The 15,078-nt window shown below is 36.9% G+C and overlaps 1 protein-coding gene across 3 annotated transcripts in view; it reads left to right on the forward strand.

Moving 5' to 3' along the window:
• The first annotated feature begins 252 nt into the window (after positions 1-252).
• Positions 253-15,078, forward strand: part of UNC13C (unc-13 homolog C) — a 651,156-nt gene continuing 636,330 nt past the window's right edge. For 2 of the 3 annotated variants that reach the window (XM_073877030.1, XM_073877032.1), the window contains exons 1-2: positions 253-833; positions 4,294-4,368. The gene's annotated coding sequence lies outside the window, so the exon portion shown is untranslated. The remainder of the gene's footprint in view (positions 834-4,293; positions 4,369-15,078) is intronic. The other variant, XM_073877031.1, reaches the window with a different exon arrangement.

Here is a 15,078-nt window from a genome sequence, read left to right on the forward strand (position 1 = left end):
ATTCCACGCACAGCCAGCTACATTCAAACCAGTAATTATTAAATTATCTATGTTATCAAAGAGGTTGCACACACGGCTAGTGACACTGGCCGTACAATTGCCTCCCTGGTCATTACTCCGAGATAAAGAAAAAAAAAAATTAGGCTGAGGGGTTCGGGCATCCAGGCGTTTTCCCCAGCGATGAAGCTGCGTCCCACAGTTAGTTGTCAGTGCGGTGGTGACGCCGGCCACACCTGGCAGCCGGTGCATCTCCCGTGAGCAGGGGCTGTGTGGCTCAGCCTGGAAGAGCTGCGCTGTGCAGCAGCCAGGGTGGCAGCAGAGGGAGCCGAGGCGCTCTGGGCAGAGGAGGCTGGGGGATCGCAGTGTCTGTGCTGCATTCCCCAAAGCAGCCGCCGCGGTGGCCCGCGCTGTGTGAAGTTCCCTGCACGCACTCAGCCGCGACGCTCCTCGCCCTCAATTGAGGAACCTTGGCGCTCGTCAACGCACAGGAGACAACCGATTTTGCTTTCTTAGAGACAGGGATGAGAAATGAGCTGCCGAAGGAATTTGGCAATGAGGAGAGTGAAAGGCAGTCTCACGCCAGCAGCTAAGTTGTAAAATTGCTTTGGAGGCTGCTGCCTGGGGAGCACGATAGAATTGACAAGAACAGACACCGTTGTAGACCAAAGGCATGCCTGATTGCACTTGAGTCGGATCGCTGGGATGCAGCCTCCTCTCCTGCTATAACTATTTGTGGCTGAATAAAGGAAAGGAGACTGGAAACAGGATTCCAAGTGGTATTCCTGAAAGGAAAACACACACAGTCCAAAAGGAGGGGAGAAACAGCCCAGCTGGTGTGTACCTTTTTTTTTTTTTTTTTAAAGGAGAATCCCTCAGGTATGTTCTCTTTTCCCTGTATGCGCTGCCTCATCTGCATGTGATTTTGTGTCTGCATTTTCTTGTTTCTTTTTGTTTGCACTTTGAATCACAACCATGGGGGTTCTCCTGGTGTAGTAGATGCCTTTGTAAATGTTCACCTCTTCGGTGTCTCTAACATGGGTGGCTCTATGTAGGATGAGGGACTTCTCAATCACTGCTTTATTTTAGATGCAGAATGATGAATGATTGCTTAGTTTCCACTCAACTTTCAGGGGGATATTGGCTCATGGACAACCAAGGCTGGGGTAAAAGCCTGGGATATTTCCTAATCCCTTGGGCTTTGGGGGCAAAATTAGAGCCAAACAGAAAAGTTGAGGGCTTCTAAGAAGGGGTTAAAAGCCAAAATGCCATAGACTAGCACTGTGTCACTCAAGTGTTTTTCCAGCTCAGCATCAGTCTGGAGCAAATTGAGCTTTACTAGTGGTTCTGCATTTCCAGCTCTTGATCAGTCCTTCAAGATGAAGATCCTGCAGATTCGCGTTTAGAAGATGAATTGCTTAAATTGTGTACTTGGTTCTGTTTTACAATTGTTCTATGGTGCTGAAGGAGGCAGTCTAAAGAAATCCTTTTGCTCCAACAGCTCGAGTAAACCCTAACTTCTGCAATTACATCATCGATATACTTGTATAATAAAGAGAAAGACAGATATGGCAACAATAGTAATGTTGGCTGCCTTTAGTACCTTAGGCTGAAATGACAAAGCTTAAAGTCAATTTTCCTTATTAGGCTTTAAAGAGAAAAAGGAAGGAGGTGGGTGGATAACACACATAAAAATGAGCTTTTGGAAATACTCTGCATTTCTTTAGAAAGCTAAGACTATAAGTTTATCTCATTTTTGAATTAATAGTAAATATGCTTTTAAAAATCTTACTGTCTTTTACACTTCAATACATTATTTTCATAAAAGTGGGTACAACTGGCAATAAATAAAACATACATGTATTTAAATTCAATGAGCTTTACTGGAGGGGAGAAATAAGAGAATGAGAAAGTTTGCTACATTTCTGTATATATCAAAATATAGATTTTTAAGTGTTAATACAAAGAGTTAATGCTAAAGCTCTAGAACCTGACTTTAAATTATTGTTGGTACTATTTTCTTATGATTTAAAAGTCCAAATGGAGTAGAAGTAAATGAAATTTAAATTGTAACTTATGCATACTGTTAAGTAAATCACTATCCTGCTCTTTTAAAACCAAAACCTCATTTTTGCCAAATGTTAGCAATCCAGAGAACTAAATTGGGCCATACAAAAAAAAAAAAAAAGGAAAGTGGGTAAATCAGGTATTTCAAAATTCCACACATTACTATAATAACAACAATATCAAAATATGGTAAGTAGCTATAAGCAATTCCTGGGTAAGAAGTGATTTGGAAGGTGGGCAAAAAGTTGAGTTTACATTCATTAGTAGGGTGTGGAAAAAATTGTGCATTTCTTCTATGTTGACATCTTATATGAAAAGTGTTACAATATCATAGATGAAACACTGTAGCAATGATGCTACAGTTATTTTACTGAATCCATTAAATGGTCACTTTTCAAACTAATGAATAAACTGAGCTGAGATAGTTTAAAAGACTATTTGAAACTCTTATAATCAAAGTTGCCTGTTCAGACCACAATGGAATTCTGTGAAGAGTATAACTTCAGTAGAATTGTGAACTTGGATTTGAAGGTGAATAAGCAGGTATGGGCTTATTTCCTAGTATGATTGTTGTCAGGCTTCCATTATAGAGATTTTTGGAAAGTTCTTCCAGAAATTGTCATCACCACGTGCTACATAAAATGTGAGGTAAACATGTTAGATAAGCCTAGAGAATTCACTTACCATGTGCTTATTGTTAACAAGGTAAACCGTTTCCCTTCCTTGGCCATCTAACACCTTTCTGTGGTTGCTAGTCTTTAAATATGAAGCAGTGAAGTATGTGGTACCCAGACCTACTTATTTAAGAGCCCACGGATCATTGTAAACAGATGACAACTGTGGTGATTCCCCTTTCAAAGACAAATTATTCAAAGTGTGTGTGTGTGTGTGTGTGTGTGTGTGTGTGTGTGTGTGTGTGTGTGTAAGAGTCACTTTAGAATGGAATGTCATTCGTGTCTTTGCTGATATAGGGCAAATCTATGATTTTGAATATCAGTAAATATGGTATGATAATATCTTTTTCCCAATGCTCCATGCACTTTCAGTTCTATTGACCTATTCAGCTAATGCAATGTGAAGTCCCTACCATAAGTTTTCTGAGCCATTATGCCACCTGTACATTTTCTTCCACTTTTAATACCATCAGCTTCTGTTCTTCATTCTTTCCATCCCACCCATAGTCTTTACTATAGAAGGACTTCCCCCAGATTTTTTGAAACATGGAGATTATGTTCCCACCTGAGAAAAATATGCCTGCTTTTCACCTGGAAATTTTTGGAATTTTAAATACAAACCACGTTTGTTTCTAACACACTCTTACAGATAAAAAGCCACTTTCTAACTGACTTATGGTTTGTATGTAATATCAACTTATTTGAAAATACCTTTAAGATAATACCACTCAAGCAATAATTGCCAAGTCAAGAAATTAAATTTGCATCATTTGTTGTAATTTTTACCATTACAAATCCTTTCTGGATCTTAAGTGTTCTGTGCTTATGTGGCTAAGCTCCAGTTTCCTTCCAGCTTAAAAAAGGGGAGTATTTATTAATAGCCCTCTCAGTTTATAGCTTTTGAGCATGCAGAAGATGGAGGACTCAGTTCTATGATATCTGGAGAGATAACAGATGCTCAGTAGTGTTTGTTCCACTTGTAGTATTTGAAGGCATAGTCAGGACAGATGGTCTTCTAACCTCTAGATTAAAAGTCCTCCAGAAGAGAAGTAGAAATGAAAACTCACTGAATCATTTCTCCTTCTCTTGTGAAAATGGTTGCGATCCAAGAGGCATAAATGTTTCCTATCTCTTGCATATCCTCATTCTATAGTTTAGCCTTAGCGTATAGAAAATATTATAATCTTGATGGGGGAAATATTTTATATTATTTTTCCTCTATACTGAGTTAAAGTATTTTTCAGAATAAATACTGGTTATCAAGCTATAAACTCAAAATTATGAGTAATATTCAAGGTTTTCAAAGTAGTTTTTTTTTTAAAGATTTATTTATTTATTTTGAGAGAGTGAGAATGAGAGAGAGAGTACATGAGGGGGGGAGGGTTAGAGGGAGAAGCAGGCCCCTCGCTGAGCAGGGAGCCCGATGCGGGACTCGATCCTGGGACTCCAAGATCATGACCTGAGCCGACTGAGCCACCCAGGTGCCCTCAAAGTAGTTTTAAAAGTGATCAGAGAAGATATGTTTTCCTCTAAAATATTTTCTTGTCTCCCTTAGACTTTTACAACTTCCCCTTCAGCCTGTCTCTATTCTCAACAGCCAGTCTCCCTCGGTCCAAGTCTCATGTTCAAGGTAAAATATACTCTTTTTCTGAGCATTCTGGCTTTTGAGAATCTAAGTGCAATATGTCTTCTTGATAGACAAAAAAAAAGTATTTTGAATGAAAATATGTTGCTTCATGTGTTTCATAAGTTGAAATAAGGTACTCCGGAAGTAGCTTTTCTAGGCACGTTAAAGCTAAGGGAAAAAAAAAGCAAAAGAGTAGCTTTCAGATAGAGATGGAAGAACTGATGACTTGGGCAAAATCACTGAGGTGTGTTTCTGAGCAGGGACGCTGTTGGTCTGATTCTAGAAACACTGGAGAAAGAACGTCCATGTTTTAAATCATGTCTTTGTTAAGTGGCACATAGCTGAAACAGATTTAAAAAAAAACCTAAACAATTGCTTCATTAGAATCATTTAGTAAAAATTGCCAATCAGATAAAAATAAAGAATTAATGCATGCATTGCAACCAGAATCCCATGCTTTTGGCTTTCTAGTAGAAAATACTATAGTTAAGTCGAATCCTGGTTCATTTTCCAACTGACTGGGTAAACTGGGGCTGTCGTTTTCTAAGCATTGGTTTTCTCATCTGTAAAAGACTTTTATGCTCATGAAGACTCAGTTCGCAGACTCAGAAATTCTATAAAATCTGCATAATGCAGACTCCATGGAGTTGCCTCTGTTTGAAAGGTAGCCACGGAATTAGTTGATTCTGGTTTGTTCTTCTGAGGCTAGAGGTTTATAAATCTCAGTTCCTGCCTGAGAAACTGAAGAAGCGGTGTTAATCCTTTTAGGACTCTTACAAAATTTGTCAGCTTGTTTTCCTTCACATAACGAGGCAATGATAAGTATTGGCTTAATCATTTCCATGAAACTGCATATTTTGTATACAGCCCTATAGTTAGTTGTGAGTCATAAAATATTTGCTGCAACTTCTAGTTACTTCTTGGAAAGTGATTGATAGGATTAGAAGATCATGCTAAATTACCCAATAAATCATCACAATGTTACTGGACAGTAGGTGAAGAACATCTTTTTTTTTTTTATAGTAAATAAGACATAAATAAAGCTTGATAAATAAATACCAAAAATTACAATAAATGCATACCTCAGTTGCTGTTTTCCTCTATTTAGCTTTGAGTAGGGGCATTCTTTTAATCCTCTGTCTATTCTTTGTTCTGATGAACTGAATTTCTTTAGTGGCCTATAATACCTCATTAAGGGGATTTGCATTCTGTGTCTCACCAAAGTGAGGAGATTCAAACCTTCTTCTAGTTTCCCCAAAACTGCTTCTTTTCCTGATTTCCTGTCTCCTAGGCTCAAATCTTGTCATTTATTTGTACTGCCTTGTTCTTCCTCATGACCCATATTCAATTACCAAATCTTGTTTTCTCTTTGATACATCATTTCCAGCCATGCCTTCTTTCTTCCTCCTATTGTGTGCCACCTTAGTTCAAGTTCTTATCTCTTTATGAGTAAAATACTGCTTCGATCTTCCAATTGTTCTATCTTTATGAGCCTCTCCTCCAAGCATCTGTTCTGCATACTACTGCCACATTCATCGTCCAAAAAAATGCCTTGATCATGGCACATGTCACTCTCTCTTCAAGAACTTTAAAGGACACCACATTGTATATAAGATCTTAAACTACTTAGGGTGAAAAAGAAAAAAACAACTCTTTTACAACCAGATTCCAGACTGCCTTTCCAGATTTACTTTCTTTCAGTTCCTTACCCAGTCTCTGACCTGATTAAACAGATTACTCAGTTTCCAAATACTGAAATTTTACACAATTCTATAGTACTGAATTATTTGCAGAATTCATTTGTTAAGGCATCATATACTTTCCTATGAGATTTCTCTTTTGGTCTCGACCTACAGTTTAGACATTTATTATTCCACATAATGTTAAAAAATGTTTTAGCAATACTATAAACCAATTAAGTACATGATCTGAGTAAACTTTGGCAAGTTACTCAAAATTTCTGTGTCTTAACTTCTCAATCAGAAAATAATGGTACCATGAAGAGCATTGCTTCAAAGAGTTTTTGTGAGAATTAAATAAAATAATATAAAGTGCCTAAAGAATACTAGCTATCATTAATTATAGTTATGTTCATATTCATCACTACTTTATGTATAGAAGGCAAGTGCTCAGTAAATCTGTTTATTTTTATATTTAATGTGAACTCTCTAATATTTTTAGTTATTAGAGGAGAGACTAGTAAGGGAAGGAGAGAGACTAGTATACAAAGTAAGAAATAACAAAAAAAAATGTCAGAAGGAAAAACATAAGCCTCTACTGTGACCTAAGACAGCAATTACCTTAGCAACTACATTTAGAACAAATTGGAATAGCTTTGAACACCCTATTTTTGATGAAATCAAAGGCCCTGAAATTCCAATATTCTTATGTGTATTTTTCATAGAATTATGAAGCAGCAAATCTTAATGACTTTCAGTATTACAGCTGATAGGGATTTTGTGAAGGGTCTGCCACTGCAGAATGCTTCTGGGAACAAGCAGAGAGATTACAGTATGCCCAGGGACCCCTGATTTATTCTCATTCTTCAGGAGGCCTTCAATAGCACTACAACAATTGTCAGGATCTAGTGCCCATGTAGCTCATGAACAGAACCACTAAAAGGAAGAAGTGTAGCTTCAAGAGAGGTGAAAGATGAATAGTTAATAACAGGGGAGATGCCTGCCTGACTTTACTTAGGTCAGAACCATGTCACATTATAGATCCATGTCAATTTGGTCTGGTGTATGTCTTCCCGTTCTTTGGTGTTTCTAGTAACAATAGTTCCCTCATGAGCTCTGGGTCCCATATCCTCCCTCCCTTTGATCTAAATCTTCCCTGATAATCTAGAATGTGGTCTGTGACTTCCCTACTTACAACTGCAGCACATCCAACTTGTGTCCACTTTATTGGTTTTATCATCCTGGTTCCTGCTTTGTGGTTCTAGTTTCCAAAGGATTCAGCAATAGCCACGATTATGGAATGAAATCCAGGGAATTTCCAAAGGTGTTTTTTCAGTTTTCAAAAGGAATTCTTAGAGCATCTGTTAATTCTGACATAGGAGGCAATATGGTTAATTATAGACAGGTGCTTTCATTTGCAGTATTTCATTTTGGAGGAAAATTTCCCAGAAAACAGTGAATGAGGAGTCTGAGCAAAAATCTGCCTTCATTCCTTGATTGAACTTGAAATCTTTAAATTTCTCAGTAATGATGGTAAGGAAAGAGGCTGCCTATTAGAGGCAAAGTATGGTGAACTCTAGAACCAATTGAAAGAAAACTTGAGCCTAACTTTGTAAGTGTTCTTTGTGAGTTCCAGTGTTCCTTGTTAATTTTCTCTTAATGTACTTGACACTATAAGCCTTGATGAATTTCTCTTAGTTGCCTGCACTTCAGATACTATTTGCTGATTGTTCGAAAGATATGAAAGATACTAAAAGATACTATTTGCTGATTGTTATGTTTGGAATATAGAGCTTCCTTCCCCGAGAATGAAGATATTTCTTAGAATGCGGAAAATTTGATAAAGTTCACAAGATGTGAAACAAATTTCAAATGTTAAATTAGAATTATAAAACTCTAGGTAGGGTTTTATAAAAAAAAATTATAGGAGCACCAAGAAGATACATATCATAGTAGTTACAGTTTCTGGATGTCTTGTTTTTTCAACTATTTCTCAGTTAATCCACATGTTGTCTCCATTTTTATTGTGAACTCAGTCTCTTAGTTTGGTTACCAGAAACTCGTAGAAGACAACTTACTGTACTACTTAATACTAGTTGGAAATGGACCAAAAAGTAAAGCCTGTTCATATTTTTATGCACATAAATTTGTTACTATATGTCTGTAAATATTAATGAATGAAAAAACCAAGCAATTTGAAATCTTATGGAGAGATACTATGAATTCTTATTTATGAAGAATTAAAACATCAGTGAACAATTAACTAATTTGTGACAGTAACTTTGGAACAAGAATAAATGTAATAGATATTTGTAGGTGATGATACTACTTAAAGATTAAGATGTCATCTTATGTCTGCAATACTGTACAATGATATATTTTCATTATGACGGCCTGGAAGATTCCAAGGCTTCCCCTTAGCACTTTTCATGTTATAAAATATTAAGTTATGCTTAGCATAATCGGTCTTTATTTAATATTTTCTAATTATTTGGCAAGTAGATATTTAGGATAAGTAGGCATTTCATATTTAAATAACACAATGTTAATGATGAGAGGTGGCTGGGTAATTAGAATTCTAATTTGTTTTGAGACATAGTAGAAATAACCTTTGGAAAGTAAGTTAACTCTTATATGGATTGATTATTAGTGATAAGGGAAATATTCTGTACCAAGATCACAGACTGGCTCCTAACATATCATATTGTAAGAGGAAAACACTTGATCTAAAGAGGAATGAAAAAGGAATTAATGTTATGCAAAATCCATCTCTCTACCCAGAAAAGCAATTCAAAGCCAGAACTCTACTGGAGGGAAACTTGAATATCAGCTCTATGCATGAAAGCAGTACATTTTTAATATTTCTGAATATTAGCAGGTTTGTATTAATTATATTTTATTTAGATCACTACTGAAATTCATCTGAAGGTCCTGAGGCCTCAGCAAATGGCTACATAAGGTGGGGCCAAAGTGTCACAAACAATAGGAGAAAATCAATCTTGGATTCGAAACATGTCTGCAAAATTCATGTTTCAGAAATCCCAGCGTGCCAAAATGACTGTGTTTATATTTTCTGTTCTTGCTGTATGCCTTAGGCTGCCTGAGGAACATCTCCTGTACCATTCTGACTGGGAAGTGTATATCCTGCTTCTTGAGCTGCTGCCTTTGTCCTAATTAGACAAGCTATAAAACATTTGGAGTCTAGGGGACTCCTTCTGGGTTAATTACAGAGCTGTAAGCAGCTTTTGCAGCAGAAGTGAAGCAAGTTCAATTTTAGACAAGATGTGTCTGTGTGGCTTTAATGTTTGGTTGCCTGTGCAGAGGCCAAAAGGTTTGGCTTTCCTGATGCCTGTCTCCCTCACTGTCTCGTCTGGTGTTAACAGGTAGCGCCTGCACCCGTCTTCTTTTCTATTCTTCCCTAGATTGTGAGGTCTGTGAGAGCAAGAGATGTGCCATTGTTCTCACTGCCAAACTGGTGGAATGCTTACATATATTAGTTGAAGAGAAAAAAAAAAAAAAAAAACCTGGTGAATTAAAATGATTCTGATGGATACAATACAACAAATTCCTATGTTTGGCATTATTAATAAAATATAATGCTTAAAAGAGTTTTTATTGATATTTTAAAGAAGACGGAATGGTAGAGCCTATGATTATTGGTCAGAGAGTATTCCAGGCAGAGGGAATCCTTGTGGGGCAAAAGGAAATAAAGTTGTGAGTGGAGAGCAGGAAGCTGTTTTTGTTGACATTTAAGAAGCCTTTGGGGACTTCGCTAGGCTCTATAGGAAGAATGAGGGAAAGAATACAAAAGGACACCTGCCATCAAAAGCTCTTGTATCTATTGGGAGAAGGAAACATGAACACAAATTATTATATAAGAGGATTAAGGGGGGGTTGCCAAAGTAGTGAATGTGAATGTGGGCTAAATATGAACTATAAATGGAAGGAAGGAATTATAATATTCCACATTGCAACAGTGATGGTCTGGGGAAGAGGAAATGAAAGTACATTCTCTTTAAGCAGCGAGGTAAAGACATGTCTTGGGAGAGCAGAGAATATATAGTGAGGCGGAGGGCTGTTGGTAGGTCTGAATTTTACAGGGTATGCATCAAGGAGTCATTTTTTTGATGGAAATAATTGGAAGGAAAATACTATTATTTATTGAAATTGCTTGTTTAAATAACTTTCTCTGTTTCTATTGATCTTACAGAGGGCAGAAACTATTGCTGTTTGCTCACCATTGTATCCCCCAAACCTAGTATAAGTCACACCTACCTGGTGCTCAATAAATATTGTTCAGCAAATGAATAAAATATTGATACATCCATACTGTCAGTATTTTTTAAAGTTTTTAAATTCAAATTCAAATGTATAGCTAGATAGATTCCTCCTGAATATAACTTTCATTTTATCTTCACTAGTAACCTAGTCTGTGTAGATCACTGTGGAGGAACCAGGGTTACACAGAACTGTCTTTCAAAGATGGGGCTTAGGATGTGAGGGCAATCTGGCTGCGACATCTGTCACCCCATTGATCGCCAGGGTTGATTCTGCTGATCTGGAGGGCTAGGCGGGTGTCCCCTTCCCCCCTCACCGCTTCATGTGCGTCCCTCCCGAAGCTGCACACTCGTTTGAAGAGGACGACCTTCCCCGATAGAGGAGAGGACCGTTCTTCGGTCAAGGGTATAGGAGTAGCTGCGCTCCCCTGCTAGAACCTCCAAACAAGCTCTCAAAGGTGGGGCTTACAGCCTTACTGGGGAGAGAAAACATAGAAACATAACAAGCTTGGTGTAAATGAGAACATTACAGAGTAAATTGAGCTGTTTCTCTAATGTCAGCATATGGTTCAATATTCTGGATGTTAAATAAATACATCCCTCCAAATTGTGATCAGATATTTCTCAGCTGAACACTATGGCTCAATTTGCATTTATCAAATAAGGCAAGGTTATATAAACTCAATTACAATCTTGGAAAACTGTCAACAAATTCTGATTAGTAAGTACTGCTTAATTGTTAAAAAAAATATTAAGCCATCTCTCTTGGTTTCTGCCTGAAATAACAGCCTTGTAGAAGATTCAGAGATAAAAATAGAAAAGACAAAGAAATGAAACATTAGTCCAAACAATTCCTAAAGACACCAAGGCAAGACAAAGGCCTTAAATTAAAACCGTAATTCCTTATGCCATTAAATCTATAGGTTTCTTCTTTGGCTAATATAGGATCTTGTGTTTTGCTTACTATGCCATGTAGAACCTGTTTTGTTTTGTTGTTTTTTTTTTTTTTTCCTTTGCTATTACAAACACAGCCAAATACAAACCAGAGGGAAAATTCCTTCTGATTATGTGTTCAGGTATTTCTTAATTTATACACCATCTGTGTTTCCGAAATATCAGCAAGCTAATACCAATGTTAAATTCCTTAGAGAACTGGCTTTTTATTTTCTGGAAAACTTGCTAAATACTTTTGTAAAGCAAGTATCACTCCATTGAGTTACCTATTTTTTTGAATGTAAACTTGCTTATACTGATTCATAATTGAATTTTTTTTAAAAAAACAATGGACAACATGATCATTCTGTCTTTCACAGTTAAAAAGCCCTCTCCTAGGTGCTGACATGTAACACTGCAATAGGCCTGCATCTCAGTTGTGGCACTGTCATTATATGGAAATCAGAGGAAGAATTGGGCTGAAAAGTCTGATTATATTCCCATTTCTTTCAGTGATCCTGTCTACTATCCCTAAGCAGGATAATGAGGTAAGGGTTACTTCCATGGGGGAGAGCTCGTAAAGGGAGAATAGGCCAGCTTGCCCAAAAGGTAAATAAACCATGAAAACTATGAGTATCTGTTTCCTCGCTTTAACAGAATTTCCCATCCTGGAGTGTGTGTGTGTGTGTGTGTGTGTGTGTGTGTGTGTGTGTAGACTCTTCTCCCTATTAAAACACACGTATTGTGTCTCATTCCCTTACTTATTTGGAACTCTTTAAATTATTTCAAATATGCAGATAATTATCCCACGTAGCCACAAGGTCATCTATGAAAGAGAGACCATAAATAAAGAATAAACGATTACAACACTTTCAAGAGAATGCAGCAAATGATTAGGAAGATTGAATGCGGAACAGGAGTGTAGGGGACTGTCTTGCTCTCTGCTGGCCAAAAAACTGGTGACACAATTCTAGCTTCAATAGGCTTATTCATATCTGTGTATAAAGGACATAGTAGAATCATACCTAAGTGTTATATGATAAATTTTTTAAATCTTTTATTTTTTAAAAAGTTTGAGTAGCAGTAGATGTGAACATTCTTCCTACCTCATACTCCCTTCGAAACATTATACATTTTCTTTGCAGTTTCATTTATTGTGTAAGTGGATTTAATTTTTACTGCTAGTAAAGTTTGAACCTATAGAGAATGAAAAAAATAGTTTAAAGAAAAATAAGCTAGGTGTGTTAGAAGTAGGAAAGAAGTTTTTTTTTTTTTTTAAAGATTTTTATTTATTTATTGAGAGAGAGAGAGAATGGTAGAGAGAGAGCATGAGAGGGAAGAAGGTCAGAGGGAGAAGCAGACTCCCCGCTGAGCAGGGAGCCCGATGCGGGACTCGATCCTGGGACTCTAGGATCGTGACCTGAGCCGAAGGCAGTCGCTTAACCAACTGAGCCACCCAGGCGCCCGTGGAAAGAAGTTTTTGTTTATGTGGTAAGATTTCAGGGCCAAGAAGTTCTCACGTTTGGAAATAACAAAAATAACTCTATTTTTCTCCCCCTCAGAATACTGATGCTTTAACATTCTTCCGAATATCCCAGAAGAGTAAATAAGTTAGGCTGCACTAGTTATTAACATCTACAGCCATCAGGTTCTTTCCTGAAAGTTGTGGTAGGTAAGGTAAGACCTGAGTAATTGGACACCTGAGGCAGAGAAAGGAATCCTTAGGTGGAACACAAAAGATGAACAGAGAACAGGCCAGGTTGTTGGGAACAAAATTTATTTACTTCACAAACTTTGTTTTATAAGGGTTAAGCATTTCTGTGCCCTTCAACTACAAGTCTCAGAGCAACTAGCTGAGAGCATCATTAGATGCTAGGAAACCTTTGATTTATAACTGGAAGTTGGAACTTCCCTCCTTTCACCTGCTGTGCTCATCCTCCCAACCCCACTCCCTTCTGGGAACCACCAATTTGTCTTTTTTTGTATCTATGAGTTTGGTTTTGTTCGTTCATTTGTTTTGGTTTTTAGATTCCACATAAAAGTGAAATCATATAGTATTTGTCTTTGTCTGACCTATTTTCACTTAGAATAATCCCCCCAAGGTCCATCTGTGTCATTGCAAATGGCAAGATTTCATTTTTTTCTTATGGTTGAGTCATATTACATTGTGTGCTTACACACATCTTTAGCCACCATTCATCCATTGATGGACACTTAGCTTATTTCCACATCTTGGCTATTATAAATAATGTGATAAAGATAGGGGTACATATTTTTTTAATTAGTGTTTCTTTCTTTTATTTTTTATTTTTGGATAAGTACTCAGAAGTGAGTATGTTGGACCATTTGGTAGTTCTACTGTTAATTTTTTGAGTATCCTCCATACTGTTTTCCACAGTGGCTACACCAATTTACATTCCTACCAACAGTGTGCTAGGGTCCTCTTTTTTCCACATCCTCACCAGCATTTGTTTTTTGTTGTCTTTTTGATGATAGCCATTCTAACAAGTGTGAGGTAATTAAATTGGTATTTTTGCTATAGAGTTTTATGAGTTTTTTATATAGTTTGGATATTATTCTTTTATCAGATATGTTTGGCAAATATATTCTCCCATTCAGTAGGTTGTCTTTTCATTTTCTTGATTGTTTCCTTTGCTGTGCAGGAGCGTTTTAATTTGATGTATTCGCACTTGTTTGTTTTTGCTTTTGTTGCCTTTACTTTTGTTGTCAAATCCAAATATTCATCACCAAGACCAATGTCAAGTAAGTTACCACCCAGGTTTTCTTCTAGGGTGTTTTATGGCTTCAGGCCTTACATTCAAGTCTTTAATCATTTTGAATTAATTTTTGTGTATGGTATAAAATAGTGGTATAGTTTCAATCTTTTTAAAAAAATATTTTATTTATTTATTTGACAGAGAGAGAGAGAGACTGAGCAAGTGCACAAGCAGGGGGAGTTGGAGAGGGAGAAGCAGGCTCCCCCTGAGCAGGGAGCCTGATGCAGGACTCCATCCCAGGACGCTGGGATCATGACCTGAGCCAAAGGCAATTGCTTAATCAACTGAGCCACCCAGGTGCCCCTAGTTTCAATCTTTTATATGTGGCTGTCCAGTTTTCCCAGCACCATTTATTGAAGAGACCATCCTTTTCCCACTGTATATTTTTGCCTTTTTTGTTGTAAACTAGTTGATCATATATGTGTGGGTTTATTTCTGGGCTCTCTGATCTGTTTTATTGATCTATGTGTCTGATTTTATATTGTCTTGATTACTCTTGCTTTGTAATATAGTTTAAATCAGAGATCATGATGCCTGCAGGTCTGTATTTTTGTCAAGATTTCTTTGACTATTTTGGTCTTTTGTGGTTCTATACAAATTTTAGGATAGCTCTATGAAAAATGCCATTGGAATTTTGATAGGGATTGCATTAAATCTGTATATTTCTTAGGTAATATAGGCATTTTAGTTACATTAATTATTCCAAGCCATGAACATGGAGTATCTTTCTATTTATTTGTGTCTTCTTCAATTTCTTCCATCAGTGACTTTCAGTTTTCAGGGTACATGTCTTTCACCTCTTTGGTTGTTTATTCCTAGGTAGTTTATCCTTTTTGATGCAATTATAAATGAGATTGTTTTCTTAATTTCTCTTTCTAATAGTTTGTTGCTAGTGTATAGATACACAAATGATTTTTGTATATTGATTTTTGTACCCTGCCACTTTACTGAATTTACTTATTCTAAGTTTTATGTGTGTGTATGTGTGTGTGTGTGTGGCATCCTTAGAGTTTTCTTTATGTAAAATAATGTCATTCACAAAGTGAC

The sequence above is a fragment of the Callorhinus ursinus genome, unplaced genomic scaffold, assembly GCF_003265705.2.
Source record: "Callorhinus ursinus isolate GAN/ISIS: 27379988/994484 unplaced genomic scaffold, GSC_fseal_2.0 scaffold25, whole genome shotgun sequence".
Lineage (NCBI taxonomy): Eukaryota > Metazoa > Chordata > Mammalia > Carnivora > Otariidae > Callorhinus > Callorhinus ursinus.